The 13,253-nt window shown below is 38.7% G+C and overlaps 1 long non-coding RNA gene across 3 annotated transcripts in view; it reads left to right on the forward strand.

Moving 5' to 3' along the window:
- The first annotated feature begins 277 nt into the window (after positions 1 to 277).
- Positions 278 to 13,253, forward strand: part of LOC309978450 — a 71,756-nt gene continuing 58,780 nt past the window's right edge. For all 3 annotated transcript variants that reach the window (XR_014327126.1, XR_014327127.1, XR_014327128.1), the window contains exon 1: positions 278 to 395. This is a non-coding gene — a long non-coding RNA (uncharacterized lncRNA). The remainder of the gene's footprint in view (positions 396 to 13,253) is intronic.

Raw genomic sequence — 13,253 nt, forward strand, 5'->3', positions numbered from 1 at the left:
AAAGGAGTCGGGGCAAAGATAAAAGCAATTTGGTATGGAAAAAGAAGAAAGAAATGAAGGGAAAGAAAATGGGAAATAACGAGGGAATTTCAGCGGAGGTAAACGCTGTAACAGGAAGCGCAATTGGGCAGGAACACTGCGGGGGGGCCGCAGGGCGCCTGGGTCACGTTGCTGGGGGAGCCATTTGGGCAGTGCACGGCGGTTGGGCGCCGGCGCTATTTGGCTGTGACGCTCAACTCAGGTTTCTATCGCCCTATCCCTTAGGGCTCATCTAAGACCTAAGATGGCGGCGTTTCCATGGCGTGTAAGCGCTGCAGGCGTACCAGATATGGAAAGGCGGCCAAAGGACGAATCTACTAAGGAGTGTCCAAGAACTCGCCGATATTTGTGTTGTGGTGAGTGCTGAACCTCACATCGGGTAGAAGAGTGACCGTTAGCAAGGTTACACACTTCGGGATCGCGTGGCCTGCCTGAGTGGGGGAGGAGCCGGCCTGCATTTCATCTTTCTCTCTCTCCTCTCTTCAAAATATCGGAGAATTTCTCTCTCCTTAATCACCTTACTGTCACGGATGAGGATAGGTGGTTGCACAAACTAGGTCCTAGGAGCGATCCTGGGTCGTTTTCCTCTTTGTTTTACTTTTTAAAATGGGTTTTTATTGACACCATGACGCCCTAAAATGAAAGATTCTGTCTCCCTCGAGCGCTTTCAGGAACTGCCTAACCTGTTGGGCCTACCCGTCCTTAATTCCTTCGGGCTGCCTTTCATGTGCAAACTTAGTAGCTTTGATAAACCAGTCAGTTTGTAACATATTCATTGTGGGCTAGATTAAAATTTTTTTTTTCTATGCCCTTTATATATACCCCAAATAAGGACTTTTGGGCATATAATACTTAACATTTGTTCTGGAAGCATGTCAGAGGTAGAGGTGTGTGTGTGTGTGTGTTTGTGTGTGTGTGTATAGATAATATTTGTGGGAGTTGCTACGTTATTTTGTGGATTGTTAGTTTTATTACTCACTGAGTAAGAAAAGAGCTAAATTTCCTGTGTTCAGATCTCTTGGTGAAAATAAATTTATGTTAAGCATAATATCATAACATGTTTACTATATGGGGAAGACAGTAAAACTGAATTTAATCTATTAAATGCTTATGTGGTTAAAAGAAATTTCACTCAAGAAATGCCCATATCTCACTCATACGTTGCTGGAGAGTATGAATTGCTGTAACCTTTTGAAAAATAATCTGCCAGTGTTTAGGGAAATAAAAAATACAGGTACCACTTGACTAAATACTGGAACCTAATAGTCTGACTTTTAAGAATACATTCTACAGAAATAAATGTACCATTGTATAAGGACATATGAACAAGATGCCTTTGTAGCTTTGTTTTTGTGACAGGTAACTGGAAACAGCCTGTATATCCATCAATAGGAGGATGTTTGAATAAATTGTGGGACATTTGTATTATGAAATATTTTGAAGCTGTGGAAACAGATTTACCTCTTTACACTCTTTTGATTTAGAGAATGCGATAATGTATTGTTATGTGAGGAAAGTAAGTTGTAGAATACTATGTCTAGTATGATTTAGTGTTTTTGTTTTTGGTGGTGAAGGAATTGTTAGATTAACTTTCTTTGTCTTTTTTGGGGGGCTTTCTATATATGTTATGAAATACTTAAGGCATATACAAACATATAAAGAATAGTACAGTGAATCTCTTTTCTCACCAACCAAACATAAAAAATTAAACATTACCATTATAGTTGAAGTCCTCTGTGTACCCATCCCTGATTGCATCTCTCACCTCTTCCCCAGAGGTAACCATTATTTTAAAGTGATTCTTTTTCCCATGCATTTCTGAAACTTTTGTGACATAATGAACTTTTTCTAGCATGGGTTATTTTTTATACATTTTGAAGAGAAAATTTTAAAAGTCAATAAAAAAGATGAATTTTTAAGTGCCTGTTATCTGGGTAACAGTAACAGGGGCCAAGTGAAATTTCTTCTAAATTGAGGACAGAGTCTAATTTATTAAAAAACCAAAACCAGGAAACAAGTGTTGGCAAGGAAATAGAGAAATTGGAACTCTCATACATTGTTGCTAGGATATAAAATGGTGCAGCCACTGTGGAAAACAGTTTGACAATTTCTCTATAAGTTAAACATAGAATTACCGTACCTCCTTGCCAACACTTGTTATCTCCTGTTTTTGTTTGTTTGTTTGCTTAATTTTAAAATTACAACCATTCTAGTGTGTTTGAGGTTATATGTCATTGTGGTTTAGATTTGCATTTTCCTAATCACTAATGATTTTGGGCATCTTCACGTACTTGTTGGCCATTTGTATATTTTCTTTGCAGAGATGTCTATTCAAGCCCTTTGCCCGTTTTTAAATTTGGGTGTTTGTTGTTGAGTTATACTTTATATATTATGGATAGTAGACTGATCATATATATAATTTGCAAATTTTTCCCCATTCTGTATATGTTTTTTACACGTTCTTGGTAATGTCCTTTGGTGTACAGATTTTTAAAGTCTGAAGTCCACTTAGTCTATTTTTTTTTCTTTTGTTGCTTGTACTTTTGGTGTCAAATCTAAGAATTCTTTGCCAAATTCAAGGTCATGAAGATTTATCCCTATTTATTCTTCTAAGTGTTCTATGGTTTTAGCTCTTATATTTATGTCATACATCCATTTTAAGTTAATTTTTATATGTGATGTGAGGTCCAACTTCGTTCTTTTACATGTGCATAGCCAATTGTCCCAGCACCATATGTTGAAGAGACTGTTCATTCCCCCATTGAATGGTCTTGGCACCCTTGTTGAAATCAGTTGGCCATAGATGTATGGGTTTGTTTTTGGTCTTTCAGACCCCACCTGTTTCTATCCTTATTCCAGTGCCACTTTTTTTTTTTTTTTTTTTTTTGGTGGTACACGGGCCCCTCACCGCTGTGGCCTCTCCCGCCGTGGAGCACAGGCTCCGGATGTGCAGGCCCAGCGGCCATGGCCCACGGGCCCAGCCGCCCCGCGGCATGTGGGATCCTCCTGGACCGGGGCATGAACCCACGGACCCTCAACCACTGCGCCACCAGGGAAGCCCTCAGTGCCACTGTTTTGATTGATGTAGATTGTGCTAATTTTTAAAATTGAGAAGTGTCAGTCCTCCAACTTTGTTCTTTTTTAATATTGTTTTGGCTATTCAGGGCCTCTTGCAATTCCATATGAATTTTAGAATCAGCCTGTCCATTTGTTTTTAAATCATATAGAAAAAAATAAGAGTTACAAACCAAAAGTACAATAATACTGGCTTTTATATTTACCTATGTAGTTACCTTTACCCATGTGCTTTATTTTTTCATATACTTTTGAGTTACTGTCTATTATCCTTTCATTTTAGCCTGAAGAACTCCCTTTGGCAATTCTTGTAGGGTAAGTCTGTTAGCAGTGAACTCCCTAAGCTTTTGTTTATCTGGGAATGTCTTAATTTTTCCTTCAGTTCTCTTTTGACAGATTTATTGAAGTATAATTCATAGCATACAATCACCCATAGCATACAATCACCCATTTAAAGTATACAATTCAATAGTTTTTAGTATATGTGCAACCATCACCACAGTCAATTTTAGAACATTTTCATCACTCCAAGAGGAAGTCCATATGCTTTAGCCATAAACCCATATCCCCTTCAACCCCACCTGCCCATCCCTAGGTAACCACCAATCTACTTTTTATCTCTATAAATTTCCCAGTTTTGAGCATTTCATATGAATAGAATCATATAATAAATGGCCTTTTGTGATTGGCTTTTTTCACTTAGCATAATGCTTCAAAGTTCATCCATGTTGTAGCATGTATCAGTACTTCATCCCATTTATGGCTGAATAATGTTCCATTCATAGTATGGATATACTACATTTTGTTTATCTGTTCATCCATCTGTGGACATTTGGGTTGTTTCCACCTTTAGGCTATCAAGAATAATTCTGCTAAAACATTTGTGTACAAGTTTCTGTGTAGATACATGTTTTCATTTTTCTAGGTGTATACTTAAGAGTGTTATTGCTGGATCATATGTTAACTCTGTGTTTAATAGTTTGAGACACTGTCAGACTTTTTTCCAAAGTGGCTGCATCATTTTACACTCATACCGGCAGTACGAGGGCTCTAACTTGTCCACATTCTCACCAACACCTGTCATTATCTGACTTTATCCAATTCTGGCCATCCTAGAGGGTGTGAAGTGGTATCTCATTGTAGTCTCCTTTCCCACAAGGTTAGTTCCCTGATGTTGCTCCTTGGGGAGGTGCAATTTGAATATACCCACCACCACCCTAGGATGATGGGTTTTGTTAGAGCTGACTGTCTCCGACCACACCCAGCAGCCATCCTCCACTTACTGTGAACTGATTGTTTAACTGTTTTCCATAATGCCCTAGGGCATAAACTATTCTGAAAACTAAGTCAGTCAAATAGTGGGTCATTTGAAGAAATAGTTGCTGAAGTTAGTGCTTGATATTTGTTCTGGCTGTAGGAGGGTTCCTCCCATTTGCCTTATTGCCCAGTTCTCACCTGCAAACTAGCTGACCTACAGTTTAGCCTATATTTTGAATCTTCTCCCAATTGCCTTTCTTTACAACCTCACTGTTTTTTCAGGGCTCCTCTAGGCTTGACTTTCTCCATGGTCTTGCAAATGAAGTCAGTTCAGTTCCTTTGAGAAGAGAATAGGTGCTCCGTTTTAATGTCTGCTTCTTCCCTCAAGCTAAAGCTCTGAGTCTGGTCTCTGGAGGTGGGGGTAGGGACAATGGCAAGTTTCTCTCTGAGAGACAATTCTGCTCGGTTAGCTGAGCGCTTAGTGGAGGGGAGGGTGCCACCAGAGGTCCTCTCAGTTTGCCTTTCTCTCACAGCCCAGGGCAAGGATGTTCAGGGTCCAGTATTCTCCATGTACCACACCCAATTAGAGTCTACATTCCACCACCTGGGGTTAGGTGGCAGAAGGGAACCCGTTCCTCTAAACCACACTTGCTCAGGACTCAGCCCTAGCAACAGGCAGCTGGTGGCTGGATGGGAAACTCTGATGTCCTGTTCTTCCAGGGAAGAAAGCTCTCTAAATGGGACTGGGGGAGGGTGGAGAGGGAGCCCTGTGTTCTTGGCTTCAGGAGTCTTGAGTAGAGTCTCCCGTTCCTTGAGCTGGGATGGGAGAAGAAGGGTGGGAGGGAGAAAGTAGGCTTGGTTCAAATACCGTAGGCTTACCTTTCTTAGTGAATTTTAAAAGATGTTCTTGAATAGATGTTTCTTCATTTGTTGTTTGTCCTTAGAACCATTGCCAGAGGCTTTAAATGGTTGGGTTTCTTTTTTTAACAGGTTTCGTCAGTTTCAGTGGGGAGCAGGACAGTCGAGCTCCTCACGCTGTCATGCCATAAGTTGATTTCTTGCCCTTCTTTGTGAAAGATTGTTTTGTCAGAAATAGATTTGTTGATTCAGAGCTTTTTTTTTTCTTTCTGGCTTCTTTTTTACTTTATTTATTATTATTATTTTTTTTATTGGGGTTCAGCTGTTTTACAATGTTGTGTTGGTTTCTACTGTACAGCGAAGTGGAGTTCCCTGTGTTATACGGCAGGTTCTCATTAGTTATCTGTTTTATACATACTAGTGTATATATGTCAATCCCAATCTCCCAATTCATCCCACCGCCCCCCTCCCCTCCTTGGTGTTTGGTGTCCATACATTTGTTCTCTACATCTGTGTCTCTTATTTCTGCCTTGAAAACTGGTTCATCTGTACCATTCAGAACTTTTTTTTTGTTCCAGCATTTAAAATATGTCATTCCACTGCCTCTGGCCTTCATGGTTTCTGATGATGAGTTACTTCTATTTTCTTGCTTTTTTTTTGGCTGCATCAGGTCTTAGTTGCGGCATGCGGGGTCTTTGTTGAGGCGTGCGGGATCTTTCGTTGTGGCGCGCAGGCTTCTCTCTAGTTGTGGTGTGCGGGTTTTCTCTCTCTAGTTGTGGCGCATGGGCTCCAGGGCACATGGGCTCTATAGTTGTGGCGCGCAGGCTCCAGAGTGTGTGGGCTCTGTAGTTGTGGCACACGGGCTCTCTTGTTGAGGCACGTGAACTCAGTAGTTGTGGTGTGTGGACTTAGTTGCCCCATGGCATGTGGGATCTTAGTTCCCCGACCAGGGATCGAACCCATATCCCCTGCGTTGGAAGGCGGATTCTTTCCCACTGGGCCACCAGGAAAGTCCAAAAAGAGAATCTTAAAAGCAAGAAAAGAGGGACTTCCAATGCAGGGGACATGTGTTCGATCCCTGGTCTGGGAAGATCCCACATGCCACGGAGCAACTAAGCCCGTGCACCACAACTACTGAGCCTGTGCTCTAGAGCCCACGAGCCACAACTACTGAGCCCACGCACCACAACTACAGAAGCCTGCATGCCTAGAGCCTGTGCTCCAGAACAAGAGAAGCAACCACAATGAGAAGCCTGTGCACCACAGTGAAGAGTAGCTTCCGCTCGCCACAACTAGAGAAAGCCGGCATGCAGCAATGAAGACCCAGTGCAGCCAAAAATAAATAAATAAATGCATAAATTAAGAAAAAATGGGGGCTTCGCTGGTGGCGCAGTGGTTGAGAATCCACCTGCCAATGCAGGGGACACGGATTTGAGCCCTGGTCTGGGAAGATCCCACATGTAGCAGAGCAACTAAGCCTGTGTGCCACAACTACGTGCCTGCGTTCTAGAGCCTGTGAGCCACAACTACGGAAGCCTGTGTGCCTAGAGCCTGTGCTCCGCAACAAGAGAAGCCACCGCAGTGAGAAGCCCGCGCACCACAGTGAAGAGTAGCCCCTGCTTTCAGTAATGAGAGAAAGCCTGCACACAGCCGCGAAGACCCAACGCAGCCAAAAATAAATTAAAAAAAGATTCTCTCTTTTTCTTGGGTTTCAACATTTTGATTATACTACAGCTCAGTGTGGATCTTTTTTGAGTTTCTTCTATTTGGGATTCATTGAATTTCTTATGCTATTGGGCATTCTTTCATCAAATATTCTTTTTTTGTAATTACCCTGTATTCATATTTGAAAACTGAATGGAAGGCATAGGGAATATTGCTTCCTTAGTTTTGGTCTGCATTATGGATAACAAAATAGTATACAAAATATAATTTGGGGACCTGTGAAGAATATTGAAGGATTGGAGAGAACAGCTTTCATTAGACTAAATAAAGAGATTTCTGTTACCTTTTCACAGATTGATAGGTTGAAGACAAAGCAGACAAAGATAACTGATATTTGGAGATCACTGAGAAAATTGAGAGGGGTCAGGCTGGGCCCGTCTTTCAATAAAGAAGTCTCATGGCCCTCTGGCTTGTGCTTCTGAATTGTATTAATATGTCTTATACCTTATAATGAACACCTGAGTTGTACAGAGATGAGAGAGGTTACAACTGCAGATCCCAAGTTATATATGAAGCCTGTTTAGTCCTGCAGGATTCTGAACATTGCTTCAAGGTTCTCTGTCATTTTAATAAAAATAGATCTATCACTTCTATTTATTTAGTATTTGCTACATAGGACGTACTTTACTCATCAACTCATTGGAACTTAAAAGTTCTAAATAAGTGTTGCTTAAAAGTTCTGAATAATTGTTAAACCATTTCACAGATGAGGAACTTGAGGTTTATATGGGGACTGATCCACCCATAGTCATGGTTGAATATTGACAGCTCAAGGATATTGTTTGCTTTATGATGTATCTGTAGGTGTATTTGAAATGGATGGGGAAGACAGTTTTGTTAATATGTTCTCAAAATTTATAACCTGTCTGGAAGTGAGAATTATGACTTGATTTGAACATTTCCAGGTTATTTTACACCATACCTCATGTGATATTTCTTTTCAGTAAATGTTGTTGTTCAGAATGTGTATATATCCCTGATTATGTCTAAAGGGCACTTGGAAAGTCAGCAGAGAGACACAGATACCTGAAACACCAAACTCTATACATATAGTCCCCTTCTCCAGCGCTATCATGTCAACTACCCTCCCTTGGAACTTATCCGGGAAGCTCTCTTGGAAGCAGAGTATCCATGATGTTTTAGAAAGCAGTGACCGGGGCTTCCCTGGTGGCGCGGTGGTTGAGAGTCGCCTGCCGATGCAGGGGACACGGGTTCGTGCCCCGGTCCGGGAAGATCCCACATGCCGTGGAGTGACTAGGCCCATGAGCCATGGCTGCTGAGCCTGTGCGTCCGGAGCCTGTGCTCCGCAACGGGAGAGGCCACAGCAGTGAGAGGCCCGCGTACCGCCAAAAAAAAAAAAAAAGGAAAATTTAAATTTAAAAATAAAAGTTCTATATGCATATAGTAGAGTTGTGTAGTTTTATGTTTGTTTTTAAAAACCCCGTGTCTTATTTTCCTTACTCCTTAATTTTCCATTCTCAAAGGTAACTAAATCACTTTGAACTTTGATTTTTCTGTTACTTAGATCCATATATCTAAATAATATGCTAGTATACCTTTTGTTTTGTTTTCTTTTTTTTTTTTTTGCGGTACGCGGGCCTCTCACTGTTGTGGCCTCTCCCGTTGCGGAGCACAGGTTCCAGACGCACAGGCTCAGCGGCCATGGCTCACGGCCCCAGCTGCTCCGTGGCATGTGGGATCTTCCCAGACCGGGGCACGAACCCGTGTCCCCTGCATCAGCAGGCGGACTCTCAACCACTGCGCCACCAGGGAAGCCCTGTGACAGTGTCTTTTGCAGAGCAGAAGTTTTTAATTTTAATGATGTCCAACTTACCAATTATTTTTGCATGAATCTTACCTGTGGTATTGTATCTAGGAGGTCATCACCATACCCAAGATCATCTAGATTCTCTCGTATGTTATCTTCTAAGAATTTCATAGTTTTGTATTTTACATTTATGTCTGTGATCCATTTTGAGTTAATTTTTGTAAAGGGTGTAAAGTCTGTGTCTAGATTCATTTTATTGCATGTGGGTGTCCAATTGTTCCATCACCATTTGTTGATTAAGACTGCCTTTTTTTTCCCCTATTATATTGTCTTTGCTCCTTTGTCAAAGATCAGTTGACTGTATTTATGTGGGTCTGTTTCTGGGCTTATGCTCTGTATTCTGTTCTATTGACCTGTTTGTCTATTCTTTCATCAATAGTACAGTGTCTTGATTACTATAGCTTTATAGTAAGTCTTGAAATCAGAGAGTATCAGTCCCATGATGTTGTTCTTCAGTATTGTGCTGGCTGTTCTGGATTTTTGCCTCTCCATATAAAACTTAGAATCGGTTTTTTGATATCCACAAAATAATTTGCTGGGATTTTGATTAGGATTGCATTGAGTCTATTGATTGAGTTTGGAAGAACTGACATGTTGACAGTATTTACTCTTCCTCTCCGTAAACATGGAATATATCTCTGCTTATTTAGTTATTTGATTTCTGTCATCAGAGTTTTGTAGTTTTCCTCATATAGATCTTGTACATATTTAGATTTATATCCTCATTTTGGGAGGTGCAAATGTAAATAGTATTATGTTTTTAACTTCAAATTCCACTTGTTTATTGCTGGTATATAGGAAAGCAGTTGACTTTTGTATATTTACCTTGTATCCTGCAACCTTGGTATAATTATTAGTTCCAAGTTTTTTTTGTTTTTGTTTTTGTTTTGGGGGGTCAATTCTTTAGGATTTTCTATAATGGATGGACATGTTATCTCTGAACAGAGACAGTTATATTTCTTCCTTCCCAATCTGTATTCCGTTTACTTCCTTTTCTTTATCTTTTCTTGCATTAACTAGGACTGTCAGTGCATTGTTGAAAAGGAATGGTGAGAGGAGCCATCTTTGCCGCCTTCTTGATCATTGTGTGAATTCTTCTAGTTTCTGACATTAACTATGTTAGTTGTATTCTTTTTGGTAGATGCTCTTTATCAAGTTGAGGAAGTTCCCCTATGTTCCTAGTTTGCTGAGAGTTTTTAGCATGAATGGGTTACTGGATTTTGTCAGATGCTTTTTCTGCATCTATTGATATGATCATGTGATTTTTCTTCTTTAGTTATTGATGCAGTGGTTAACATTTATTGATTTTCTAATGTTGAACTAGCCTTGCATACTTGGAATAAACCCCACTTTGTCATGGTGTATAATTTGTTTCTTATATTGTTGGATTCAGATTGCTAATTTGTTGAGGATTTGTGTATCTACATTAATGAGAGGTATTGGTGTATAGTTTTCTTGTAATGTCTTTGGTTTTGGTATCAGGGTTATGTTGGCCTCATAGAATTGAGGAAGTACTCCCTCTGCTTCTGTCTTCTGGAAAATATTGTAGAGAATTGTTAAAATATCTTAAATATTTGCTAGAATTCACTAGTGAACCCATCTGTGCTTGGTGCTTTCTGTTTTGGAAGATTATTAATTATTGATTCCATTTCTTTAATAGCTATAGTTCTAATGAGATTGTCTGTTTCTCCTTGTATGAGTTTTGGTAAATTGTTTCTTTCAAGAAATTGATCTATTTCATCTAGATTATCAAGTTTGTAGGCATAGTTACTCATAGTATTCCTTTATTATCCTTTTAATGTCCATGGAATCTATAGTGCCCCCTCATTCATTTCTGATATTAGTAATTTGTGTCTTCTCTTTGTTTAATTCATAGTTATCCTTGCTAGAGGCTTATTGATTTTATTGCTATTTTGAAAGAATCTGCTTTAGATTTTACTGATTTTGTGTATTTGCTGTTTTTAATTTGACTTCTGCTGTGGTTTTATTATTTACTTTTTTCAGCTTAATTTGGATTTAATTTGCTCTTCTTTTCTAGTTTCCTAAGGTGGAAGCTTAAGTTTTTGATTTTAGACTTTTATTCTCTTCTAATATATGCGTTCAATGTATAAATTTCCCTTTAAGCACTGCTTTCATTGTGTCCTGCAACTTTTGGCAAGTTGTATTTTCATTTAGCTCAAAATTTATTTTAAATTCTCTTGAGATTTCGTCTTTGATCCATGTGCTAGTTAGAAGTGTGTTATTTAAAATGCAAGTATTTCAGAATTTCCCAGTTATCTTTTTGTTGTTGATCTAGCTTAATTCCACTGTAATCTGAGAACATACAGACCTCAGGAGGGCTCTTCTATCTGTCTCTTTCTCTGGTCTCTGGTAAACTTCTAACTGGTGTTCCTTTAGTTTGTTGCTCTCGTGTAGTTACCAGTGTCCTCTTAATTGTTTACCACCAAAATTTCTGTTCTTTTTGGGAGTAGTTTTAGGATTGAACTTTCCCCAGTGTGTTCCAAATTAAGTTGGTTCCCTTGGGGATACCTCTGAGCTCTCTGTTATTACAGCCTACCTCTGCCCCTTGGCAAAACCTCTGCACTGCTGATCTGGAGCTGAGGGTAGAGGAAGTGGCTTGCGTTTCTCAGAGTGACACCGCTTCTTAGTGAGCAGGGTTGCTGACCTAGGGTAGTAGCCTCTGGTTTTCCTAAATGACTATGTCACCCTCAGGTTAAGTCTTCCCTTTGTGCTGTATCTCTGGAGAAGCTCTCTTCCCATTTTATTGTCCCACTCTTATTTGCAAAAATATCTTCTAAAAATCCACAAAAAGAGGTTGCTGAGATTTTGATTGGGATGACTTTGAATCTATAGATGAGATTGGGGAGATTTAATATCTTACTGAATCTTCTGATTCATAGACATGGTATTTTTCCTATTTAGATCTTCTTTGGTTATTTCATTAATATTTGTTGTTTCTAGCATATAGATGCTGCTTTGGTAGATTTATATATAAGAGCTTAATTTTGGGGGATGTTATTATAAATTGAATTATTTTTATTGTTTAATTTCAAGCTCCAATTATTTGTAACTCTGTATAAGAATATGGTTGACTTTTGTTTATTGACCTTATATTCTGCAACCTTGCTAAACTCACTTTTTAGTTATAAGGGTTTTTTTTTTTTTTTTTGGTAGATTGAGATTTTCCAGATGGACAATTATGTTTTCTGCAAATAAAGGCCTTTAAAATTTATTTCTTCCCAACATGTGTGCCTTATAATTTTTTTCTTGCTTTATTGAACTGGTAGACCTTCCAATACAGTGTTGAGTAGGGTAGAGAGGGAGGGCATACTTTCCTTCTTTCCAGTATCTGTTACCTATAGGTCTTATATAGATGCTCTGTATTAGGTTAAGCACGTCCCATTCTGTTTATAGTTTTGTGAGAGTTTTTACCATGAAAGTATGAATTTTTCAAGTTCCTTTTTCTAAATCTATTGAGATGACTGTGTGGTCTTTCTTATTTAAATTGTTGATTTGGAATTTCATTGATTTTTGAATGTGGAACTAACCTTATATTCCTTAGATGAACTTGACTGTAATACAGTTTTTTAAATATTACTGGATTTGATTTGCTAACATTTTGTGACAATTTTTACATCTATTATATTCATTAGATGTATTGATTTGTAATGTTCTGGTAGTGTTTCTCTCTGGATTTGTGAGCAGGATAATACTGGTTTCATATTTGGACCATGTTCACTACTTTTCTTTTTAATGGAATTGATTGTATAGAATTGGTATTATTTCTTCCTTGATTGTTTGGTAGAATTTACCAGTGGAACCATCTAGGCTTGAAGTTTTCAGCTTTAGTAGGTTAGTAACATCCCAATCCAATTTATTTAAAAGATATAGGGCTATTTGGGTTTTCTTGAGCAAGTTTTGGTAGTTAGTCTACGTCTTTTAAATAATTATTCCATTTCATGTAATTTATCAAGTTCATAAGCATAAAGTTGTTTGTAGTATTCCTTCATTTTCCTCTTAAAGTCTTTGGCATTATTTGTGATACTGATGATTTATAGTTTCTTTCTCTTCTGTGGGTTTTTGTTGTTGTTGGTTTGCTTTGGTCAGCCAACTCTAGGCACAGTTGAAAATCCATGTATAACTAACTTATAGACGGGCTGTCTATATCCACAGGTCCTCCGTACCTGTGGATTCAACCAACCGTGGATCATGTAGTATTGTAGTATTTACTATTGAGAAAAAAAAAAAAAACTTTGTATAAGTGGAGCCATGCAGTTCAAAACTGTGTTGTTTAGTGTTTTCAATGAACCAAGTTTTGGTTTTATTGATTTTCTTGGTATTTTTTTTGTTTTGATCTCTGTTCTAGATCTTCTTATTTCCTTCCTTTTGCTTGCTTTATTTGCTCTTCTTTCTCTAGTTTCTTTAATGCAAGCTTTGGTTACTGATTTTAGGTCTTTATTATTTTCCAGTA

Source organism: Leucopleurus acutus (assembly GCF_964270905.1).
Source record: "Leucopleurus acutus genome assembly, chromosome: X".
Lineage (NCBI taxonomy): Eukaryota > Metazoa > Chordata > Mammalia > Artiodactyla > Delphinidae > Leucopleurus > Leucopleurus acutus.